We start from the raw sequence: 27,221 nt of genomic DNA, 5'->3' as shown, positions 1-27,221 counted from the left end.
GCTGCCAACAGTGTGTGCCTCCTCCCACAAGCATTCTGGAAATGATAACTTAACCCAAGAAGAGTCAGCTTGATGGAGACATTTCAGGTACAGCTTCAGGTAATGAGAGATAGTTGGGACTTTTGGGTATCCATAAGACCAAGTTACGGACAACTCTTAAGCATGGAGAAATTATTATAAACTGTAGAAAGAGAAAGCATTAACAATAAAAGCAACTGATTGAAATGCTAGAGGACGTCAATGAACAATGCAGTATATGTTCATTCCGACACTATGCACCCCACGTGCCCCTACAGGCATATTTACCCAGATCCAGAGGCTCTGTTTGGAGAGTGTGCACATGGATGAAAACTCCTTTCCCCAGGAGGACATTTCTTGCTGTGATTTGCCATGCGGGTTATTTTCTCTGGAGAAGTCTGTTCTGAATGTGGTGGTAACTGACTTCACCTTGCTCAAACCGGAGCACTTCTGGCTTCACAGAATCCCTACCGACACTACTAAATGCAGGTAGGTAGATGTAGGTAACCTACATGTCTCTGGGGCACCTTTTTCCCAGACTATGTGTTATGGAAGATTTGTTACAAGAAAGAGACAACAAACTCAAATAAGTTTGGAAAATGCTCCCTGTCTAACCTTCATTTCACAGATTTACAAGGTACATCAGCAAAATACAGGCTAGAATCAAGCAATAAAGAAACCCTTTTAATCGCCAATTGTCTCATGATCTCCAATATTTTCTAAGCAGCAAAACCTTTCTCAAAGTGTCCTGTGAAACAGGCATTCCAAGGATCCCTCTTTTGGAAACTACTCCAGAGCAAGTATGGTCTAGGTTTTATGAACCCCCGTGCCTGTTTACCTGCCCCCAACATTGGGCACATATTCCTCTAGAAGAGGAGAGGCTACTCTGCAGGTTGTAAAATATATGTCTCACCTCCACAAGCTGCAGGCAGCTTCTCCCATCCCTCCAGATCAGGAGTTTGCTAGAGTAGACATTTGGGAGGCAGAACATCCATTCACCCTCTTGTCTCCAGAGAGGTTGACCTCTTCCTTTAGACTGTCAAGAAACTGACCAACAGCCCACAAGATTCAGGAACAAAGGTGAGGCTTTATTTAGCATGGAGGAGCTGAGTATCCTTCTACGTGTTTTTACAAATATTAATTCTTGGTTGGGCACAGTGGCTCATGCTCGTAATCCCAGCACTTTGAGAGGCAGAAGTGGTCAGATCATTTGAGGTCAGGAGTGCAAGACCAGCCTGACCAACATGGTGAAACCCAGTCTCAACCAAAATACAAAAATTAGCCAGGCATGGTGTTGGGCACCTGTAATCTCAGCTCTCCAGGAGGCAGAGGCAGGAGAATCACTTGAACTCAGGAGGCAGAGGTTGCAGTGAGCCAATATCGTGTCACTGCACTCCAGCCTGAGTGACAGAGAGAGAGTCCCTCTCAAAAAATAAAACCAAAAATAAAAAACAAATATTAATTTATTTGCTTTAATTTTTATTCTAATACAGTAGAGGTAGGGTCTTGCTATGTTGCCCAGGCTGGTCTTAAACTCCTGGCCTCAAGCAATCATCCAGCCTTGTCTTCCCAAAGTGCTAGGATTACAGGCATGAGCCACCAAGCCCAGCCTAGTAATCCTTTTAATCCTCATGGAAGCCCTATATGATTGTTAGTCAGTTCCGGTTGCTATAACAAATTAGCATAGATGTGGACTGGGTGGCTTATGAAGAACAGAAATTTATTTTGGCCAGATTCAGTGGCTCATGCCTATAAACCCAGCACTCTGGGAGGCCAAGGCAGAAGGACTGATTCAGCCCAGGAGTTCAGGACCAGCCTGGGCAACATAACGAGACCTCATTTCTACAAAAATTTTTAAAATTAGCCAGGTGTGGTGGTGCATGTCTATAGTTCCAGCTACTTAGGTGGTTGAGGTAGAAGAATTGCTTAAGTCCAGGAGGTTGAGGCTGCAGTGAGCCATGATCACACCACTGCACTGCAGCCTGGGTGACAGAGCAAGACCCTGTCTCAAAAAAAAAAAAGTAGAAATTTATTCCTCACAGGTCTAAAAGATGGAATTCCAAGCTTAGGCTGCCAGCTTGGTCAGTTCTGGTGATGACCAGAACCTCTTCTGGATTACAGGTGGCCAACTTCTCCTTGTAACCTCAGATGATGGAAGGGATATGGGAACTCTCTGAGGCCTCTTTTAATTTTATGTATCTATTTATTTTGTAGAAACAAGGGTCTCGCTATGTTGCCTCAAGCGATCCTCTGGTTTTATCCTCCCAAAGTGCTGGGATTGCAGGCATGACCCACTGTGCCCAGCCTGAAGTCCCATATGTAAAGGCACTAATGCCATTCATGGGAGTGCCTCCCTCATGACCCAAGGGGCTCCCAAAGGCCCTGCCACCTAACACCACCACTCTGGAGGTTAGGATTCTTACATATAAATTTTGGGGAGACACCAACATGCAGGCCATAACAAAGGTCTATTCCATTATCTTCATTTTGCAAATTAAGAACCTAAGGCCCAGAGAGGAAAGTGACTTGCCCAAAGTCACACACCAAGGGGCAGGGCTGGGATTCGCCCTCAGGAGACCTAGCTTCTAAGCCTGTTCTTCTAACCAGGAAGCTTCTTCTAACAGCTGCTCCTTGGACAGCCTTGGTTGGCTTCAGTTAATCACCTTTTTGCCCCAGGTTAATTGAGGTGTAATTTACATACAATATCATTCACCCGTCCTATGTGTTCAGTTGTGTTAGTTTTGGCATATATGTAGTCATGTAACCACCATGACAATCAAGATTAAAAACATTTCCAACTCCCCAAAAGCTCCTCCATGCTTCTTCACTGTCAGCTCCCTCTCTCCTGACCCCCCAGACGAAGGAAACCACTAATTGTCTGTGGCTATCGTTTTCTCTGTCCTATGAATGGAATCGTGGTACTTTTTGTATCAGGTTTCTTTCACTTGCACTAACACTCTTGAGATTCATCCCCGTTGCCATGTGGCCAACGGTGTACTTTTTCATTGCTGCATAGTAGTCCATTGCATGGCTACACTAAGATCTGTTTACATGTTCTATTGCTGGTAAACATTTGGGTTATTCCCAATTTGAGCCATTATAAATACAGCTACTGTGAACATTCACTATGCTTTCATATAGGATGGCAGGATCATGTGTTTTTTTTTTTTGTTTTTTTTTTTTGTTTTTTTGGAGACATAGTCTCACACTGTCACCCAGGCTGGAGTGCAATGGCATGATCTCAGCTCAGCTCACTGCAACCTCCATCTCCCAGATTCAAATGATTTTCCTGCCTCAGCCTCCCAAATAGCTGGGATTACAGGCACCTGCCACCACACCTAGCTAATTTTTATATTTTTAGTAGAGATAGGGTTTCACCATGTTGGCCAGGCTTGTCTCAAACTCCTGACCTTGTGATCTGCCTGCCTCGGCCTTCCAAAGTGCCCAGTCCATGATAAGTATTTTTTAACTTTAAAAGAAACTGCCAGATTGTTTTCCAAAGTGGTTGCAGCATTTTCCATTCCCACCATCAATATATGAGAGTTCTGCTGTTCCATGCCTTCACCAATGACTAAGTATTGTCAGCCTTAAATTTTGCCATTCTAGGTAGTGAACAGCATAGGTCAATGTGTTTTTAATTTGCATTATCTGATGACCAGTAATGCTGAACAGCTTTTCATGTGCTTGTTGACCATTCTTATATCTTCTTTAGTGTAGAGTCCATAAAAAAAAAAAAAACAACTCTTGTTCATTTTATTTGGTTGACTTTTATTATTGGGTTGTAGAGTTTTTTATATATTCTGTACTAAAGCCAAAAAAAAGAGTTTTTTAAAAAGTATCTTCTATACACATTTTCTCCCAGCCCTTGATTTACCTTTTCATTTTCTTAACTGCACCTTTCTATGCAGCAGGCTATATGAATTTTTTTCACCTTTTAGTTAATATTTTTTGTCTTTGTTCTCTTTGGCACAATGTCCAATCCAGTGTAACAAATATTTTTTCCTGTTTTCTTCTAGATGTTGTATAGTTTTTACTCCTATAACTAGTACTCACTCAACCACTCTTGGCTATTTTCAGCCACTCACATATGAACACAAACATGTACATCCTGAGATCTAACTGTTATGGAGAAAAATATTTAGGAATAACTTATTCACATATCACACTTGGCCTGATCACAAAGGCCCACTGACCACCGCTACTGATGCACAAATTTGCAGTATATTCTACCGAGGACATAACTTTCTTCCCCTTTTGAGTATCTCTTCCATCTGGATGGATAGATGGATGGATGGATGGATGGATGGATGGATGGATGGATAGATAGATAGACAGATAGACAGACAGATAGATAGAGAAAATCACAAAGCATCTGGCATCTGAGTCAGGTCTCAATCAGTCTAGAGGTTTATTTTGCAAGGTTGAGAACGCACCCAGGAGAAACAGACACAAGTCACGTAGAATCTGTGGCCTGTGCTTTTTCCAAAGGGGATTTTGAGCACCTAATTATTTAAAGGGGAAAAAATGGGCAGGAGGGGCAAGAGGAACAGTCAATTATGCATTCATTTCACACTCAGTAAATCTGCATCTTACAGAAAACTGAAGCTGGACCCCTTCCTCACACCTTATACAAAAAAATTAACTCAAAATGAATTAAAGACTTAAATGTAAAACCCAAAACTATAAAAACCCTAGAAGAAAATCAAGACAATAACATTCAGGACATAAGCATAGGCAAAAATTTTATGATGAAATCACCAAAAGCAATTGCAACAAAAGCAAAAACTAATAAATGGAATCTAAGTAAACTAAAGAGCTTCTGCACAGCAAAAGAAACCATCATCAGGACAAACAGGCAGCCTACAGAATGGGAGAAAATTTTTGCAATCTACCCAGCTGACAAAGGTCTAATATCCAGAATTTACAAGGAACTTAAACAGATTTACCAAAAAAAAAAAAAAAAAACTGTCAGAAAGTGGGCAAAGTACATGAACAGAACACATCTCAAAAGAAGACATTTATGTGGCCAATAAACGTATGAAATAAAGCTCAACATTACTGATCATTAGAGAAATGCAAATCAAAACTACAATGAAATACCATCTCAGTCCATTCTGACCATGCCAGTCAGAATGGTGATTATTAAAAAGTCAAGAAACAACAGATGCTGGTGAGGTTGTGGAGAAATAGGAACACTTTTACACTGTTGGTGGGACTGTAAATTAGTTCAGCCACTGTGGAATACAGTGTGGCAATTCCTCAAGGATCTAGAACCAGAAATACCATTTGACCCAGCAATCCCACTACTGGACATCTACCCAAAGAGAAAGAAATCACTATATAAAAAAGATACAAGCACTTGTACGTTCATTGCAGCACTATTCACAATAGCAAAGACATGAGATCATCCCAAATGCCCATCAATGATAGACTGGATAAAGAAAATGTGGTACATATACACCATGGAATACTATGCAGCCATAAAAAGAATGAGATCATGTGCTTTGCAGGGACATGGATGATGCTGGAATCCATCATCCTCAGCAAACTAACACAGGAACAGAAACCGAACACTGCATGTTCTCACTCATAAGTGGGAGCTGAACAATGAGAACACATGGACAGGGAGGGGAAAAACACACACTGGGACCCATCAGGGGTCGGAGTGAGCGAGAGCATCAGGATAAACAGCTAATGCATGCTGGGCTTAATACCTAGGTGATGGGTTGATAGGTGCAGCAAGCCACCATGGCACACATCTACCTACGTAACAAACCTGCACATTCTGCACACACATCCCAGAACTTAAAAAAAATTTTTTTATTCTGCAGTTTACAGACAACAAAGTTAACATCAAGTAGAGGAAGAAACTAAATATACATTTGTCTCAGGGTGAGTGGAGGGATAATTTCTAGTCTTGTCTTTGTCCCATGCCTATGAAGATGAGCTGTTAATTTACATTGTCGGGGCAAGGAGGCCACCTGGGCAGAAATGTGGCCTTCTATCTTTGCAGCTATCTGTTCAGGAACAAAAGGAAGGCAGTTTTTTGCATGACTCAGTTCCCAAGCTCAACTTTTCCCTTTGGCATAGTGAGTTTGGGGTCCTGAGATTTTATTTTCCTTTCCCAAATAGATGATGGATGAATAGATGATGGATGGATAGATGAGATAGATGATAGAAATGATAAATAAATAGGACACATTTATATATCTCTTTTTTCACAAAACCCCTCCTGACTTCCATTCCTTGTTCCTCTTATCCGAGGACAATGGCACAAGTTAATGGGTTCTTAGTGTTCTTTGAAGGAAAGACCTTAAGAAATAGGATAGCACCAATTGCACCACCGTTCATGGATAGTGAGAGGGTGCTGGGTTTATTATTTACCTTCTACAAGTATTTTATAAAATTGCTATTTGTGATTTGAGAAAAATTCTAAATTTAGAAGATTGATTTATACAAAAATTACTATTGCTATTTTGGTCATGTCTTTTAACCTCTTAGTGGTTTCAAACACTAGTAGAAAACTAAAAAATGTATATTATTATATCAAGCACAATTCCTTTTTATTAATTTGCCTAAACTTTTTTTTTAACACAAAATGTGAAAGATCTTCTCTTTGCTCTCCATTTCAGTCTAGCATGAACACCAAAGCATGGACCAGCCCTGAAGATGGGCTCTTTAGGGGATCCATAAGCACCTTGAAGGCTGCAGTGAAAGTTTACATTAAGATCAACTCATTAGCAAGTGAATTGTTGGGAATAAATGTTCAAAATCTTAAGGAGACTGAACACTCAAACAAAGGATTCTTAGCAAAGCAATTTTCTGCGCAGAGGGATGCTTCTCCTTGGCCAGTCGCCCTGAGAGCACACCCGAACAAAGGGGTACAAGAGCCTTTATTCCTGACGCAAGTCCTGCCCCGTACCCTCCCCCATTGGCTGGGGTCGTGTCTCACAATCTGAACTAATCCCGGTTGGCTAGACATTTGAACTTTCTTTAGATAAGGTGGGCACGTAAAGGAGAGAGGGGAAAAAAAAGAGGAAGGGGTGTCTGCAATGAGCTAGAGAGCTAGTCTCCTTTCTAACTAAGGCAAGGCATGTGAGCTGGTACTGATGAGCGTGTACTGTGGCATGTCCGGGCATGTAACAAAGGCAGAAAAGAGAAAAAGAAAAAGAGTGGGGGGTACTATGAATTAAAGAAGAAAGGATTGATCAGGCTATTTGAAGAGAAACCTCATCATATTCCACAGCTTGATCCCACTCACACCAGAAGATACTATTATAGTTGTGCTGAAAGCCTTGAGATTTAAGAAATCTGCAGAAGGGAGGCCTGAAAATACTGGTCTCCTTTACAGTTGTAAAATTATAACCCAGGTAACAAACCTGCACACGTACCCCCTGAATCTAACATCAAAGTTGAAATAATTTAAATAAATTTAAAAAATTGTAAAAATAAAGAATTTATAGTTGCTAGGGTATAACTACAGTTTTATCCTCCCCAACAACAGGAAGAATTCCAGGACCCAAGGAGTTAGATAGTACAAAAGGCAACCAGTCAACAAGACACCTTAGCAGTACCAGCTGGCCTGTCAGGATGGTCCGTATTGTCTCTAGGAGGCACCAGTAATGAAAGTATGGCCCTCCCCAACCCCAAGTGAGATGCTTTCTTGCTTTGATCTCAGGACAGAGAGCAGGACAAGTACCTCTAAGGTCTTCCAAGGTACATACACTGCATTTCTTCCATTTGTGCTGCCCCCTACTATTTAAAGTCTCTATTTAAGATGTTGCCCATAGGCCAGCAACATCAGCATCACCTGGGAGCTTATTATAAATGCAGAAACTCAAGCTAGACTGAATTTAGCCAAACTCATTGCCAAAGAAGAATTGCACTGGACAGCGGTTAAACCGGGTAGGGTGACTATATTCAAGAGTGCTGCTATCAGGGCCAAGACAACTGCAATAAGGGAGACAGAATAAACACTCTGCTGAAACAGAAGGCAGGGGACTTTGAGTGCTGGGTGAACTAGTGGATAAAACTTGGAGGACGTTATGGGAGAGACTAGTCAATGTGATTAGGCATCTGTGTTTGCTAATTGGAGCTTATAAAAGTTAGGCTCCCACCCTCCCACAAAGACTGGACAGCAATTGGAGATCTGTCTTCCTTGATGATTGTATCTCAAAGAGATGGCTCCTAGGTCCTTGAGAAAGTCACTCCTGGGTTATAAAACTGGCAAGAGGCTGGAAGACGATTGATATCTCAAAGAATTTACAATTCCAAGTTTCCTAAAGTACATGTTCTAAGGAAAGGGAGGTCGGGGACCTATAGTAGGAAAAAATCTGTCTAAAGTTCCATCCAGCTGAGGGAACATGAAGGTTGCTGTGGTTATGGCTACAGACATACTGAATCAAACTCTGTGGAGACAGGGCCCAGGAATCTGTGTTTTGGCAAGCTATCTGATTGTTTCAAAGGGTGCCAGCTTCCAATTCTTAAATACAATAGGAACCTGGTGTGTTAATTTGCTAAGCTTAACAAATGTCATTCTTTGTCTCCAGCCTTATCGAGGTGTGATTGACAAAAATAATTGACTATATTCATAGTGCACTTCAGAGTGATTTAAGGATACCTTGTGTAATGATTCCTGCAATCAAGCTAACACATCCATCGCTCACACAGTTACCATTTCTGTGTGTATAATCATATCACTGGAGATCTATTCTCTCGGTACATTTCAAATATAAGATACATTGTTACTAACTATAGTCTCCTAGCAAATTTCAAATATAAGGTACATTATTACTAACACCATGCTGTACATTAGATCCCCAGAATTTATTCATCTTATAACTGAAAGTCTGTACCCTTTAATCAACAACTCGCCATCTCCCCCATCCCCGGGACCTTGACAACTGCCAGTCACACTACTTCTGTTACTCAAAGTTCAACAATTTTGATTCCACATATAGGTGATGTCATACAATATTTGTCTCTCTTTGTCTGGCTTATTTCCCTTAGAATAATGTCCTTCAAGTTCATTCACACTGTCACAAATGGACAGGATTTCCCTTTTTTTAAGGCTAAATAGTGCTCTCTTGTGTGTATATACTACAGTTTCTTTATCCATTCATCCATCAATGAACACTTAGCTTGTTTCCATAACTTGGCTATTGTGAATAGTGTTGCAATGAAAACAGGAGTACAGATATCTCCTGGACATGCTGATTTCATTTCTTTTGGATATATACCTAGCAGTGGAATTGCTGGGTTATATGGTGGTTCTATTTTTAATTTTTGATGGATCTCCATAATGTTTTCCATGATGACTGTACCAATCTGCATTCTCACCAACAGCGTACAAAGGCTCCCTTCTCTCCCATCCTCACCAACATTTGTCTTTTTGGTAATAGCCATCCTAACAGGAATAAGGTGCTATCTCATTGTAGTTTTGATTTGCATTTCCCTGATAACCGGTAATGCTGAGCATCTTTCATATACCTGTTGGCCATTTCTACATCTTATTTGCAAAAATGTCTATTAAAATTGATATGATTTGGCTATGTCCCCACCCAAATCTCAACTTGAATTTTATCTCCAAGAATTCCCATGTGTTGTAGGAGGGACCCAGGAGGAGATAACTGAGTCATGGGGGCCAGTCTTTCCAATACTATTCTCATGATCGTGTATAAGTCTCACCAGATGTGATGGGTTTATCAGGGATTTCCACTTCTGCTTCTTCCTCATTTTTCTCTTGCCACTACCGTGTAAGAAGTGCCTTTCGCCTCCTGCCATGATTCTGAGGCCTCCCCGGCCATGTGAAACTGTAAGTTCAATTAAACCTCTTTTTCTTCCCACTTTCAGGTATGTCTTTATCAGCAGCATGAAAACAAGCTAATACAAAGATCCTTTGCCCATTTCTTAATCGGGTTGTTCAGTTTTTTTGGAGGTGACACAAAAGCATAGGCAATAAAAGCAGAAGTAAACAAGCGGAACTACATCAAATTAAAAAGCTTCTGCAGAGCAAAGGAAACAATCAACAAAATAAAAAGGCAACCTATGGAATGGGGAGAAATATTTGCAAACTATATCTCTGATAAGGAGTTAATATCCAAAATATATAAGAAATTCACACAACTCAATAACAAATGTCATTTTGATGAACTAGCTTCGCCCACAAAATAAAGCAGGCCAAGGGGAAAACTTCAGTGACGATATTTCCATGTTAAGGAGATAATTCTGAAGCTGGAATTTGGAGGGGCTTGTTTTTTGTGTGTTTCATTTCATTTCAATGAGAACTCACCCAAGAAAATATACTATCATTCAAACAGGAATTTTCCTTGGGACTCTGGACGCCCACACCTTGGTAAAGGCAATTCTTTTTCTTTAATGTGCTGTATTGCTTTCAGTACATTAAGAGTATTACTTTCCAAGTGCTACAGGGAGATGTTCTTTATAGGTTCAGTATATCACAGGATAAGAACTAATTGAAACTTGCTTGCTATACCTTTGTGGGCTAAGTCTTGCAACAGGAAAGCAATCAGCCAGCAATTAAAATGCTAATACAGGGCTCACCCCAGTTGGGTGCTCTTGCCAAAATGCAATGGGCAGTCCCAGCAGAATTCATAAGAGCCAGCTTGGGCTGGACTTAATTTAAAAGCCATCGATTTATCAGAGTTGCAAATAACACTGCAGGAGCATTTGCCAATGAAAAATAACTATGACAACAATTATAATAATAAAAGAACCGTTTGTTATGATGCAAAGCAAATTATTGTCAATGATCTGAGCCTAGTCAGCTCAGCTGTTCAGGATTTAATACAAATAAAACCAGCATCTTGGGTTCATCCCCCAAGGCTTGCTCTCCTAGGGACACAGCCCCTAAGCAAAGCTGCAGGTACCACATTCAAACATTCCAGATCGGAAAAGTGACAGAGGTGTGTTGAAGTGCATCCATCTTATGGACTCTGGGGTTGAACTGATCTCGATTCAAATCCTGAATCTGCCACTTGCTAGCTCTTGGTCTCTATCAAGTTATTTCCATACTATCTGCCTCAGTTTCCCTATCTGTATAATGAGGATATTAACAATATCTGCCTCATAAAGTTACGGTGAGAGTTAAATGTGAGACTGTACAGCAGTTAACACAGTGCTGGTACAGAATGAGTGCTTATAAAATGAGTTCTCGTTGCCACTGTCATTATTTATCTCTCTGGACCCTGCCCCTTCTCAGGTTGTCACCCTCACATGCTCTGTGCACCTGCCTTACCTGCTGCCCTTTGCATTGTACCTGTTACTGGGTTTTCTTCCCAAAGCCCTCCATGGCTGCTTCATTGGGAATCAATATTCCCACCTCGCCCCTGTTTAGGAGAACCCGTTGGTACTGTGTTCCACAGCCCAGGGCAGGATCCAGATGGCCCCACACCCAGCCTGGCCTTACAGTCTCTGCCAAGGCCTCTGGGTTTCCAAGCAGGGAGCTTAATAGGTTCCTATCAAATTTCCCTCTTACTGAGGGGAACTTTAAGAGCAACACATTTACATAAACTCTAGTTCAATTCAACAAAAAAATAAACAGAGTCCATCGTGATGGATGAGGCACCATGCTGGGCAGGCTGTTGCTGCCCTTTGTAGCTTTCCACTCTGAAATCAGATGGTGCAGTAAACGGGATAATGCCCTCCACACACATACACAAAGGTTGCCACGTCCTAACTCCCAGGACCTGTCACTATCTTACCTTTTGTGACAAAGAGAGCTTTACAGATGGGATTACATTAAGGACCTTGAGGTGGGGGGATTATCTCGCATTATTCAGATGGAAATAAAAGGGAATTTGGACCCAATTCCTTGGTACAGCTGCTTTAACCTGTGCAGTCACATTTTAAATGAGTGTTAATAAAAAATTGGTTTGTGGTTCAGGAGTTTTCTTGGAGAAATTCTCAACAGCAAAAAACTGAAGAATAGAATACATCAACTGCCACAGATATATGGAAACTTCCCCCCTTTTTTTCTGTTGCTTACCATTGTGAGTTAAATTGTGTCCTCCAGAAAGATATGTTGACATCCTAAACTTCTCCCCATCACCTATGAATGTGACCTTATTTGGAACTAGGGTTTTGCAGATGTCAACAAGCTAAAATGAGAGCGTACTGGATTAGGTGGGCCCTACGCCAGCCTGACTAGTGTCCTCATAAGGAGAGAGACAATTGGAGGCAGAGACAAATGCACAGGAAAGAAAACTGTGACACCAGAGGCTGAGACTGGAGCGATGCATCTATGAGCCAAGAGACAGCAAGGATTGCCAGCAACACCAGAAGCTAAAAGGGGCCAGAGCATGACCTCACTGAAACCTTGAGCTCACACTGCTGGCCCCCAGAACTATGAGAGAATCAATGTCTGTTGTTTTAAGCCACGAATCTTGCAGTATTTTGTTATAGCAAGACCCTTCCCAGCTGGAGGCTTTAGAGAATACAAGTCCCTTAAGTTGTCTTGGCTACAGCTAATTCAAGATGAAAGCTTCAATGTCAACTTCGCCCCGGTAGGAAGAACAGCAGCAATAACAGCTGTCAAGCATCACACCCATCCTACAAGCTGAGAGGAGCCCTCTAGGTTGCATCGTCCCACTAAGTACAGTCAGAAAATACTGCCTGCTCAGCAAGTCGACCCTCTTAGTTTAAGACAAGTAACTCATAGGAAAGGAGCTTCGTGATGCTGAGACCCAGGGGATGACTTTTCCTCAATACTTTCCAGCTCCATCCCACTCCACTGCTTCTGAAGAAACCAAAATTGTCTAGACTCTTGGAGCTGAGGGTTAAGTGACACAAATTTGTCACCAACTTGTAACCTCAGGCACAAATTCTGAACCTCTTTCTCCTGGGTTTCTTCATCCATAAAGGGAAACCATAACAATGGCTCTTTCTAGATACAGGCTTATTATAAAAATCAAAGGGTCGTGCTATTTTTACACAGCCATTAATTATTTGAGTTACATCCCATCTACCCCGGAAGGTCCTGAGGGGCGGGGAATAAGCACATTCAGAGACAGTGCTGGATCTAGCGTGGATCTGTGCCCTAACAAAGAAAACTCTATGTGATTTTCAGCCCAGACTTGTGATTTGATTCACCAAGAGTCTCCCTTTTCTTCTGCCTAAGCCACGCACCTTAATGTTTCCTTTCTTTGGAGATCTATAAAGCTAATACTGTTTTAATCAGTATGATGGTGAGAGGTGACAGTGGGGGATATGTCAGAGCTGGCAGCAGCCAATGGAACAGACGTTCTGCAAAACAAAGACAGGAACTATGCACCAGCACCTTCTCATCTTCCCTTCCTCCTGGGGCTCCCACGTTTACCCCACGCTATTCCCAGACACATATCCTAACACTCTGTCTACTTAAAGTAGTATATAAGTGATTACTCTTGACTAACACCTTCCTTGATAACAAGGTATTACTCCTCCCACACTTCTTAGCTAAGAAAGTTTCTCTGAGAAGCTAAATACCCTCTGTTCTTTTTTAAATTGACATATAATAATATAATATATTTATGGGGTAGTGTTTTTTAATACATATATGTATAGTGATCAGATCAGGGTAATGTAGCATATCCATCATTGCAAATATTTATTGTGTTGGGAGCATTCAATATCCTCCTTCTAGCCGTTTGAAACTGTATCGTATATTATTGTTAACTGTAATCATCCTACAGTGGTATAGAACACTAGAAACTCCCCTTATTTAGCTGTAATTTTGTATCCTTCAACAAATCTCTCCCTATCCCCCTCTTCCCCCTACCCTCCCCAGCCTGTAGTGCTCTCTGTTCCACTTCTTCTTTCTTCTATGAGATCAACTTTTTGGCTTCCACATACGAGTGAGAACATGTGGTATTTAACTTTCTGTCCCTGGCTTATTTTACTTAACATAATGTCCTCCAGTTTCTTGCTTAGTGCCACAGTGATAGAATTTTGTTCTTTTTTATGGCTGCGTAGTATTTCATTGTGTATATATACCACATTTTCTTTACCCATTCATCTGTTGTTGGACACCTAAGTTCATTCCATATCTTGACTTTTGTGAATAGCACTGCAATAAACAGAGAGGTGCAGGTGTCTCTTCGATGGACTGATTTCCCTTCCTTTAGATAAATGCCTAGTAGTGGGATTGCTGGATCATATGGTAGTTCTATTTTTAGTTTTTTGAGCAATCTCCATACCATTTTCCATAGTGGCTGTACTAGTTTACATTCCCACCAACAGTGTATAAGAGTCCCCTTTTTCTCCATATCCTTGTTAGTGTTATTTTTTGTCTTTTGCTTAATAGTCATCCTAACTTGCATAAAATGATACCTCATGGTGGTTTTGATTTGCATTTCCCTGAGGATTAGTGAGGTTGAGCACTTTTTCATATATTTGTTGGCCATTTGTTGTGTTCTTTTGAAAAATGCCTATTCAGAAAATTTGCCCATTTTTGTTTGTTTTCTTGCTGTTGAGACATTTGAGTTATTTCTGTATTCTGGATATTGACCCCCACCCCCCAACTTTTGGATGAATAGTTTGCAAATATTTTCTCCCATTCCATAGGTTGTCTTTCATGTGCCAAATCTTTTTAGTTTAATGTAATCCCATTGTTTATTTTTGTTTTTGTTGCCTGTGCTTTTAAGGTCTTATTCATAAAATCTTTCTCCAGAGCAACATCCTGAAGCATTTTCCCTATGTTTTCTTCTAGTAGTTTTGTAGTTACATTTACATCTTTAATTCATGTTTTTTTCCCAAGAGAGAGTTCTTGGATCTCACTCAAGAAAGAATTCAAGGTGAATCCATAGAGTAAAATGAAAGCAAGTTTATTAAGAAAGTAAAGGAATAAAAAATGCCTACTCCATAGGCAGAGCAGCCTAATTCATTGTGAGTTGATTTTTGTATAGGGTGAAAGGTAGTTTTATTCTTCTGCATATAGACTTCTGTTCTTTCACCTGGGCCTTATGACAAACATTGTCAAACCCCTTCTTCTTGATAATCTGTTGGGTCAATTTTCCTCGTACAGTGATGGATGGGATGCAACCCCTGAGCAGGCAGACAACATCACTCTGCTGACTCATTGAACTTCTAGTCAACAAAACACAAAATCTACATGTTTTTCACATCTGATGTTGGTTCCGCTGTATCTCTCCTATTCTCTAATTGTACAGTTAGATTTTTTCAACACAAAAGCAAAACTTAACCAATCATTAAAGCCAACTGAGATCTCTTAGGATCTTGATTCTGTCATCTACCATATGAGCTACCCCTAAGAAAATTTATATCATTCAAAATATTTCATCAGCCAGCCATTAACGTCTATACCCAAATTGCCATAAAAGACAAGATGCAGGCAAAATCCTATCATTTGGTTCTAGGGACAGCCCTGCATACTATTACAGCTCCATTAAACAGTACTCCTTCAGTATGTTCGTAACTTTCTATGTTTGTAACTTTGAACACCCCTAATTCTGCCATAATTAAGCCTACATTTTGCAGGGGAAGTTCTGGATACGTTAAGTTTCTGAAACATTCAGGAGAGGTTGTACACGCAGGTTTAGAGATCAGGAAATAGACAAAGCTAGGAATCTCTCTCTCTCTCTCTCTCTCTCTCTCTCTCTCTCTCTCTCGTGTGTCTGTGTGCGTGTGGGTATGTGTATGTCATCAACATAAAGACGTTAGTATTAGGTGAAACCATGATAAAGAAGACAATCATACAAAGAGAGGACTGGTAAGTAGAGAAAAGGACCAGAGGTATAAGCATTAAGGAAAAGGTAGAGAAAGAAGCCTGAGAGAAACAGACAGCAGAGAGGTTAGAGTGAGATCCAGCTAAGAGTGGTAAAACAGAATCCACAGTAGAGTTTAAATCATAAATGAATAAAGTTATAAGAGATCGTATTTTTAACCATCAGTGCTGCAGAGAGTTAAGTAAATAAGAGAAAGACTTTAGTCTCAATTTTCTAATTAAAATCTTCCAGATGCCAGGCACGGTGGCTCATGCCTGTAATCCCAGCACTTTGGAAGGCCGAAGCAGATGGATCACCTGAGGCCAGGATTTCGCCACCAGCCTGACCAACATGCTGAAACCCCATCTCTATTAAAAATACAAAAATTAGCCGGGTGTGGTGGCAGGCACCTATAATCCCAACTATCTGGGAGGGGTGAGGCAAGAGAATCGCTTGAACCTGGGAGGCAGAGGTTGCAGTGAGCCGAGATCATGCCATTGCACTCCAGCCTGGTGGACACAGTGAGACTCTGTCTCAAAAAAAAAAAAAATTCTTCCAGAAACTAAAGTCTTGATTTTAAATAAGTGCTTAATAAACGTTTGAATAAATGAACAAAACCAATCACATGTTACATACATATGACCACGGATTAGCTCATCAAAGTATAAGAATTTCTACAATATTAATGGAGGCTCAACTCTCTGGGATCCTGTATCATTAACAGAGCTAGAAATTGTTTTCCTATCCACCCAATCAAAAAAGCATAAATAGAAGGGCCCTGGGATGAGATGGTAAAAAGTATCTTTAGTCCTGAAAGAGTAGGGACATTCCTCATGTAATCATCCACCTCCTCAGATACTACAGACCCCTCCTCCAATACTCTGCAGTGACATGATCTCAGCTCACTGCAAACTCCACCTCCTAGGTTCAAGTGATTCTCATGCCTCAGCCTCCCAAGCAGCTGGGATTACAGGTACGCCACCACACCTGGCTAATTTTTGTATTTTTAGTAGAGACAGGGTTTCACCATGTTGGCCAGGCTGGTCTCGAACTCCTGGCCTCAAGTGACGCACCTGCCTCGGCCTCGCAAAGTTCTGGGATTACAGGCATGAGCCACCGTGCCCGACATAAGTAGAAAATATTTCTGTATCAGTATAATTAACAATTTCAAGTGGAAACTATAAAAATGAGGGGAAAGGAAATGTCTGGCAACAGAGAAAACACATGTGAACCAAATTTTAATATTAATAATTTAGAAAAGGGGAAGGATCCTGGAGACCAGCATGTCAATGATGAATTCATGAGAGAGGGGAATCTGGAGTCTTGGTCAGGCCTCAAGGAAAGCCCCATCCCCAGTCTCCCAAAGTCCTGCCTTATAGACACTCTTCTCGGGCACCTGCTATGAAGAGAACTCCTCAGTTTGCTGCATAAGGTTATCTATCCAGGCTGGGATACACTCTCCTCCGGGAGCCCGCTCCACCCTCTACACCCTGCTCTTTGGACTGACTCCATTTGTTGTTAATCTGCCTCTGCTACTAATGGGCAAGCCCGCCAGGAACAGGAATCCTGTGTTTTTCGTGCTTGTCTCTCCAGTCCCCGCTGTCATGTCCGATACAGTCTCTATAGATGCTTGAGTAGAAATAAGAGAACAAATACCAGCAGCTCCTCCCACCCCCCATGAAAATCATATCTTTGTGATTTCATTTTAGCTTTAGAAGCCAAAATGATCAACTCACTGGCTAAACAGTATCCTATCCCGTGATGCCATCTTTTCTAAAGTTCATAGATTTCTGTGCTTACTAAGAATGTATGTGGCTTCTGTAGCAGTCAGGCAAATTGTGGACCATACTGGTGGAATCCAGACAGAAAAACAGAGTAGCCATCACCAGGAGACCTTGACTGAACTGTTCACAGAGCCAAACTAATAAACTCTCCTTCCACCACAATTCCCACTTCTCTACTTCCAGAAGAGAACATGGAGACACTAGTAATCCAACAAATGACCTCAGGCTAATTAAGTCAATAGTCCCTGCAAATGAGGTTTTTAAATGAAAGCGTTTCAAAGACCTTTAAAAAACTGGGATTCATTCCCATTGGGGCTCACATTTGAGGATAAATGCGCAAGTAGGAGAGAGGAAGGGAAAGAAACAGAATTATCTTCAGTCCTCTAAAAAGTCAATTACCATTTGAAAATGTGAAACGGAATATGTAGAGGTTCCCTTCTATTCCACTGAGCACACATAAATGCTTTCTTGATACTTATCAACCATGCAGGCATCAACATTGAAAGCAAACGAGTATTTGTCTTCCTGTAGTAAATATGTATGCACATGGTTTTGTTTCTCAAAAACTATTATGTCAGGTCTATCTGGTTCTAAAGGAAATAAAAACTACTATTAAGAGCCTGCTATATTACATCCAATTGCCACAAAAAGAAAATAAAAAATAGGTTGATTGCCTTATTGACTCTGGGCCAAGGGTCAATGTCCTTGAATGTGTTTGACCTTGAGAAAATCCCTTACCCTGTCTAAGCCGCGATTTATTCATAACATGGAAATAGCGACAGTGCAGTAGACAGCTCACAGAAATAGTATACATGGATTTAAAATTACAACCTTAAACAAAGGTGATGCGTTTTAGGGATTCCAAAAGGCGTATTTTTTTTTCACATCTTAACATCTCTAAAATCAGGGTGTCTTATAGTCCTGCAATCACTGTCAGCCGAGGAATGGTGCAATGGTATGAATGCACATGTTCCTCCAAAATTCATATGTTGGAACTTAATCCCAGAAGTGATGATATTAAGAGGTGAGCCTTTGAAAGGTTATTAGGTCATGAGGACTCCACTCTCAGGAATGAGATGAATGCTCTTTAAAAAGAGGCTTCAGGGAGCTACCTGGCCCATCCACCTCTTCTCCATGTGAGCACACACTGTCTGCCCCTCTCTTGCCCTTCCTGCAGGTAAGCAGACAGCAAGAGGCTCCATCTGTGAAAACAGTAAGCTCCGTGAAGCAACAGATGCCAAGTCTGCTGGTGCCTTGATCATGGACCTCCCAGGCTGCAGAACTGTGAGGAATAAATTTCTCTTCTCTATAAATTATCCAGACTAAGGTGTTCTGTTATAGCAGCACAAAGGGGCTGAGACAGATGGTCATGCCATGGTTGTCGTTGGGGTTTGTGGGTGTGTAAACCCTCACTTCACCCTGTATTCACTTCTGTTGATAGCGTGCAATGTCTGCACCACATGTGTTGAGTTTAATTTCTAATAAAATGAAACTGCCTTTGCAAAATTATGACAGTAAGAGAAATCTGACATAGTTGACACTATCTTGCTTCTGACCTTCAACCCGTTCTTGGTCATTCGTGCACACAGGCCATATTAGCTTTGGGAGAAATTTAGTTTCTAGTTTAACATTAAGGCAAGGATGATAATAGCCCTCCCCAAAACGAAATCACCTTTCTAAAACTAATGAAAGTCCACAAGGTTCGGATCATAAGAGGGGCTTGAATTCTGCTAAGAGGTAGGTGTAGTTAAGAGATAACCAGCCATTGTTCCGAGGTCACAAGATTTGTAATGCAATTGGTCACACAATTTGTAACTTCCCCAATTACTCCTGCAGATAACATCACTATTGTAGAATCTAAGATTGGCCTTTGAGATTTTTTTCAGACTTGTGCATTCCTGAAGACTGGTTGACTCCACTTGGACCTGAGACTCATGACAATCTGCCCCACCCAGAGGCAGACTCAGCACCTGAGGACTGTTTTCCACACCCCTATGATTTCCTCCCCAACCAATCAACACTCCCCATTTCCTAGACCCCAGCTCACCAAATTATCCTTGAGAAACCACATCCCAGCCTTCAGGGAGACTAATTTGAGTGGTAACTCCAGTTTTCCCACACGGGCCAGCCTCACACCAATTAAACTCTTTCTTTACTGCAATGCCAGGGTCTCAGGGAATTGATTTTGTCTGTGCAGCATGCAAGAGGAACCCACTGAGTGATTACAAAATGTCTTCAAAAAGATGACAGGTGGTTGGAATGGGGGAACACAGGAACTCTGTGTACGTCCTGCTCAATTTTTCTGTAAACCTAAAAATCCTCTGAAAAATAGTCTATTGACTAAAAAATTACAATCTTGAGAAAAAGTGACATAGTTCCACATTAAACAGAATGCTATTAGGTACTCAGAAAGGCATGGAAGCAGAGCAGCCAGAAACAAACGTGATACTAGCAAAGCACGTATTCATCATTGGAGAAGGAGCAACCAACCTCAAAACATGCACCAGCGGTGAGAGGGACTTGAAGAAAATCTAGGAGAATCAAGGGGAGCAATCCTTCTAGAATACATTTTTGTTTTTTGTTTTTTTTTTTTTTTGAGACAGAGTCTTACTTTGTCCCCCAGGCTGGAGTGCAATGGCACGGCAACCTCTACCTCCTGGATTCAAGCAATTCTCCCATCTTAGCCTCTTGATTAGCTGGGATTACAGGTGCCCACCACCATGCCCAGCTAATTTTTGTATTTTTAGTAGAGACGCGGTTTCACCATGTTGGCCAGGCTGGTCTCGAACTCCTGACCTCAGGTGATCTTCCCACCTCAGCCTCCCCAAGTGCCGGGATTACAGGCATTAGCCACCACGCCCGGCCTAGAATGCATCTTTACTGATGCTCTTCAGGGCACAGAGGACATTACTGTGTTTGCAGCCCTGGATATTAGTGATATTAAGTCAAAAACTGATTCTGAAGCATCGGATACTGGATGAGAAGACATCTCAGGACAATCCCAACCAATGTGACTTTTTTTATTTTTCAGACCTGCACAGAGTGGTACTTTGTCTAAATAATGCTAAAATATGTCTTTCAATAAATATAAAATAAAATTCTAGTAAAGAATCATGTTATTGTTTAATTGGCATGTTACTTTTTTAGTGAGACAAAAAATAAAAAGCTCCTTATAGCATAAACTAACCTGATTTCAATGAAATATCACACACGCAAACAGAGACACACGGAAATGTAACTCAGTCTTTATACAAGTCAAAAAATTGGGGGTAGGGATTTGTTTGTATGTGTGAAGTAGTTTGTCTTTAGTCAAAATAGTAATAGTCAGTATCATACTCCACATAATCACTGGATTTTGGAGAAAATTCGTGTTTATATAGGAAATCAGATTCTCCATTGGATGATGGAGTTGACACCGTAGAGAATATTCAAAGGCTCTAAGAGGAAAAATATCTAACTTATTTTTAAGCAATGGCAATACCATTAAAGTTATTACACAACATCCCACATGGACATTTGACAGGAATAAAATTTGTTTGGATGGATGTCTACATTTTAATCTATCTACTTTTTAAAAAACAGTCTTATGACCTCATACCTATCTCAAAATGAAGAGGTATCTTAAATGAGTCTCTTCAAACTCTCCTCTCCTTCTCCATACTGTTATTAAAATCTAGCAAGAGCATTGACAAAGAGGCCAAAATTCTATACCCATGGGTATTTGATTGTTGACTACTGAACAAATCCTAAAGCCAAAGAAATAAACAGTAAAAATGTTTTTATTTATCATAAGTTCAGTGATAAAAATTTTCAGAAAGGCAGTTGGACATTGCTTAAAATTACATCTTAGCAGATACAGATATCTACTAAGTCTAACTCCCTGGATTAGCTTCCTCTGGCTGCTATAACAAATTATCACAAACTTGGTGGCTTAAAATAACACAGATTTATTATCTTATAGATCTGGAGGTCAGAAATCTAAACTGCGTTTCACTAGGCTAAAAACCAAGGTGCCAGCAGGGCCAGGCTCTCATTTCCGACTTCTAGAGCTGTGCTCCTTGCACCTTTTGACTTGTGGCCTCTTCCTTCATCTTCAAAGCCCAGCAGTGCAGCATCTTGCTTCAAGCATCACATGGCCTGCTTCTTCTGTAGCTAAGTCTCTCTCTGCCTCCCCAACCTTTTTTTTTTTTTTTTTTTTTTTTTTTTTGAGACGGAGTCTCACTCTGTCACCCAGGCTAGAGTGCAGTGGTGCGATCTTGGCTCACTGCAACCTCTGCCCTCTGAGTTCAAACAATTCTTCTGCCTCTTCTGACTCAGCCTCCTGAGTAGCTGGAATTACAGGCACCTGCCACCTCACCTGGCTAATTTTTTATATTTTTAGTAGAGACGGGGTTTCACCATGTTGGCCAGGCTGGTCTTGAACTCCTGACCTTGTGATCCACCCACCCCGGCTTCCCAAAGTGCTGGGATTACAGACATGAGTCACCGTGCCCGGCCTTCTGCCTCCCTCTTAAAAGGACACTTGTGATTGCAGTTAGGGCCCACCCAGATGATCCAGGCTAATCTCTCCAACTCAAGACTCATCGCTTAATTATATCTGCAAATGCTCTTCTGCTATGTAAGGTAACATTGACAAGTCCAGGGATTAGGACATGAATATCTTTGGGGAGCATTCTTCAGCCAACTACATGCCCCTACAAGATGATGAATGTATAAGGGGCAAGAACTGCCTTTCTAACTTCATCCGTAGGACCTTGTACAGTGCCTGGTAAGGTTACTAGTGCTCAACCAAGTTTGCCAGATGAATGCGTTCACTTACCTACCCATCCTTCTACAATCACCACCTTACCTTTTGAGTTTCCATAGCTAGTCTTTGACCTTTTTTATACAAACATATACTTGCTTTATAACATGTTTTGCATATGCACTTTAAAAAGCTTTGGTGAGGCTGTGCGTGGTGACTCAAACCTGTAATCCCAACATTTGGGGAGCCTAAGACAGGAGGATCACTTGAGCCCAGGAGTTTGGGACCAGCCTGGGCAACATAGCAAAACCCCATCTTTATTTATAAAAAAAGAAAGAAGGAAAAAAAGTACTGGTGAGCCATTTATTTTTATCTCAAAGTTTCCTTCAAACTCTCTGGCTTTTGCTGATTTCAGAATGGGGATTTATTTTTCCCATTTCCATCTATCTTCTTTGTTTTTCCATTCATCCTATAAATTTTTCTCAAAACATCTGGCCCAGGGTCACCAAGCCCTCCTGGAGAAATCTAGTCATGTGGCTTCCCCTAATCACGACTAGCCTGTATCATATTTCAATTGCCAGCCAGTTTAATCATTCCTTCTGTCTGGAAAGTTAGGCTTATGGATAAATCAAAGCAGCTTTGCACAAAAGTCAGGGACAGGCTAACTTCCCAGGAAGAACTTTGCCTTGCAAATATATTGCTTTCTCCATCATAAACAAGGTCACCAATGCTACCTTTCACCTTGATGAGAAATTCAAATTTTCAAAAGAAAAAGATTGTCCTACAGGTAGAGGAATTTTAGCCAATCTTAGAGTCTTTTAAAAACAAAAAACATAATTTCTCCATCATAAATTTGTTCTGGTTAACCCAAGAAGACCTGTAGTGTTTTATTTGTGTGGCCAAACATCTTAAATCTCACTGCTAACTGCAAGTCCCTAAATCTGACTGTTTCTGCTGACAAGAAAGGAAAGCGTGGAAGGTCCCGGTTTTGCAGACATTTTTCTTGGCTTTCGCATTCCTCACCAGTGGTTGCCAAGTTGATGCTGTCACCTTTGATAACTTTGTTTGTTTGGACACGAGACTGTGAAAAAGGACAACTCGTGCCCCATTCATCCTGTGAGTCTGAGCCATGGTCAGCAATGCACGAAGGAAGGAAGGCAGCAAGGGCCGGGAGAGGTGGGGTGCAGGGCTGCACGCAGGCTCAGGGAATCACTGCACCATAAATACATGTATGGCAGAATGCGTTTCTCAAAAGTATCCCCAGAATAAAAATATCCCCCAGGCTCTTCTAGGATCTTACCCCTCCCCACTGAGAGAGGAAGTCTATTTACCTTGAAGATACAAGCGACTGTTAACTGCCTCAATGAATAGAATCCAGGAGAAATGATGCTGGGTGACTTCCAGAGCAGGGTCATAAAAGGCAATGTGCTCTCTCAAGCACAAGTTGTCTGTGCTCTTGGAGCCCAGTCACCATGTTGTTTTAAATCCAAGTCCACATGAAGTGTGTTCCATCTGAGAGTCCCAGCTGAGGTGTCAGACAACATCCGGCAGCAACTACCAGAGTGAGTGAGTGAGTGAGTGAGTGAGTGAGTGAGTGAGTGAGTGAGACTTCTGAAGATTCCAGCTCTGGTCTTCAACCTGCCCTCTCGGATGGTGAATGGAGTAAACACAAGCTATGCCCACCGAGACCTGCACAAACTGCACATGCATGAATGACATGGTTTGGATCTGTGTCTCCACCCATATCTCATGTTGAATTATAACCCCCAGTGCTGGAGGTGGGGTCTGGTGGTAGGTGATACAATCAGGAAGGCTGTGAACACCTGAGACTCCTAACCCCACCAGATCCACTGAACCACAACCTCACAGAGCGGACGTGAGTGTTTTGAAAAAGCTCCACAGATAACCCTGAGGCTCAGCCAGACTCGAGAAGCCCTGGACCAGCTAGCACAGCAGGGTGTCTCAGATATGATCGCTTGCAGACCCCAGAGAAAAGGCTTGATCAACTCTGCATTGAAAGTTAAACAAATAAAGAGACCAGTGGAACGGGACAGAGTCCAGAGAAAGACCCCTAGGGACTTCCTGAAAACACTGGTATATTTAGAATGATTGCTAGCTGAGAACTTCTATCTCACTGCAGTAAGGGAGGGCAGTGTGTGGACAGCCACTTCTGTGGGCTGAATGTTTAGTGAGAGAAACCTGGCCAGAAGAAGCAACATAAAATGGCTCCAGTAGGAATTACAACTGAGAAAAAGGGTTTTTTAGAGCTCTATAATAAAAAGGTGACTTAGTTAAAACTGATGTTTTGTCTGTATAGGTATACACATATACACATACAGCCTTAAGGCCTCTGTTCTCTCTCTGTAAAATTTCCCATTGACTGGATCCTGTTTCTTCATTTGCTTCTGCCTCTCCCTCCTTCCTCTTGCCACCCTCAACATCACAGGTAGCAACTCTCTGGGCCGGTGGCACAGACAGTAAAGGAATTTACCAAGATAGTCATAGGTAAAGAAAGGCAGATTATTAGAGAAAGTACAAAGTTGCAAGAAAGTAATGGGCAGATCAGCAAGACAGGAGCTGATTTCCAGGAAACAGAGGCTTGCTGGGGATTTTATAGGACTGTGCTTGTGCTGGAGATGGCTACACACAGTACTGATAACACTAAGGTTGCAGCGAGCTAGCTTGCATTCTTCTATCAGCAAGGTGTCTGTTTAATGATAAGTCGAAGTGTTTGATGATAAGTTGGGTGGGAAGATCATGGGTCATGTGAGTTATCTGTGCAGGAGGGCTGTGTGTCCTGGACCATTAAGAAAGGCAGACTTACAGCTTATCTACTTTTTCTTTTTGCTTTCCCCTGCTCCCACCAGCCTGACACTTCCTCTCTAATTAGGACTGCACACTCAATGCCACATGAAGGACCTAAAAAGGGAAATTTCTGATAGCCTGGGATCCCTTGGGGAAAAGGGAACAGGTACCAGACTCTTTCTAGGAGGATCACTGGCTTTTCCTCAGGCAACTCCGAGAGTCATAAATGGACAGATAAGACTCTACTGCCTTTTGTATTGCTTTTCCTGATCTCTTTGACTTTGGGGATACCAAAGATTGCATGGTACCATGAGTGGATTTGACCTCAATGCACGTGTGGTGTCTGGCAATGTGAGGGCTGCGAGAGCTTTGGTGTTGGGAGTTTCTGAGGACAGCTGTTTGCAGGAGATGGTCATTGCTACAGGAGGCTGCTTGGTTCTTTGGACATTTAGATAAGAAAAGCAGGGTGTAGGCCCTAAAAACTGCATGCCTTCTTGGCCCTGTCCCTTAAAGGGCTTCACTATAAAGCTATAATCTAATTAAGAGACAAGCCAAGTTGAAAAGACAACATCCATTTTAATCATTCAATCACATATGGTTGACTGGTAAACAGCTTATTCTGATCCAAGAATGCTTGGGTGCATAAGGAAAGACTGTGAAAGAGTGTGTCTTGCATCAACAGCTATCTTGTTTATGATACATAAGTAGAAATAGGGCAAATGTTGTTGGAATCTGTTATTTTAGTGCCATTTCTCTAATAAAACTAAGTATTTTAGAGGAAAAAAAGACCGCTTATCAAAGTAAATCGGTCTTTGAAACTCTCTGTAGAAGAAATTTACATCTTTAAAGGAAATCTCCATTTGTAAGGGCATCTCCATCACTGCACTTAAGCCACTAGGAGTTCACTATGAGAAGACAATGGCTTAGAGTTTACACAAGAAACCTTGCTTTTGTTTAGATCTGAGTCCTGTGTCTTTGAGATGTAAACTTTCTATCTTGTTTCTCCTGAGTCCTGTCTTTGGAGATGCATGGAACAGATATGCAAGAGATTAATACTCTAAGATGTGGAAGAAAGTTTTTGAAAACTGGTAAATGAAGCAGATTCATAAGATCTGCTTCTGTGCATGTGTTATGTCTATATGCTTATATGTGTCATGAGTATGTGACATTTCATTACCAAAATATATGAAAGAGCTTTAATCAATTGGCTTAAAGAAAAATCAAGTGCTTAAATCAAACTTTTATTTTAAAAAATAGAAGCTAGCTCAAATGTCTTTTAGTTAATGTGACTTTGGTCATCTTTGGTAAATAAACTAGTTTCAAAATTCTCTTGAGCAATTTGATGTCTTAAAGTCATGTTAAACTAAGTAATCCTGAGTGGTTTTTCACTAGAAATTAGGGTTACCAGAAGTTAAAATCATAGTTAATATATGTAATTAAAACTACTACATAGAAAAGAAATAATTCTATATACTAAGTATATAAGGAAAGATGTGTTTTTGATAAACATGTTTACAAAAAAACATGAAGATGTGATTTTTGCTAAAGAAAAAGTAATTTTGCTTATTTAAAATGCTATTTAAGGTTTGCTTCAAAATGAAAGAAAAAATGATATAGATAAAACTAAAGGGATAGAAAGAGAAAGGATAAAAGTGTGGGAAATGAGAAACTTTGGCTTCCTGGGTGGCCACATGGTCACCCCATGGTATGCCTTCACTGAACTCATGCAAATAACTATATTGCCACAAAGGAAGAATACTCAAGAATAGCTTCTAAATTTTGGAGAACTCAGGTGGAGAGAAAGGTAAATTTTGCTCACAAAGTATACTTTACCTAACTTCTCTAAGCTATAAATAGCTCAAAAGGAAAAAGGTTATCTTGACTCATCTCCAATCACAGTAGCAGCCTTCCTAACAAGATGTTGTCCATTTATCTTGGACCTGCCATCCACCAACCACGCAGCTCTTTGTCAGTCACGTGAGAGGCATTTATCAGGCACTGTAATTTCCAGCAGCTCCTCACACAGTTCCTAGGGGAAAAAGGCCTCCTGCTTGTGACTATCTCCTCCGTGCCCTCCCCAGGTAGCAAGATCCTATGTAAACCGTGTCCATCTTATGGAACCCTTTTGGTCATTGCTGTTCCCCTTAG

Source organism: Macaca fascicularis, chromosome 3 (genome assembly GCF_037993035.2).
Source record: "Macaca fascicularis isolate 582-1 chromosome 3, T2T-MFA8v1.1".
Classification (NCBI taxonomy): Eukaryota; Metazoa; Chordata; class Mammalia; order Primates; family Cercopithecidae; genus Macaca; species Macaca fascicularis.
The sequence above is the reverse complement of the archived record's forward strand: the minus strand, read 5'-3'. Positions refer to the sequence as shown.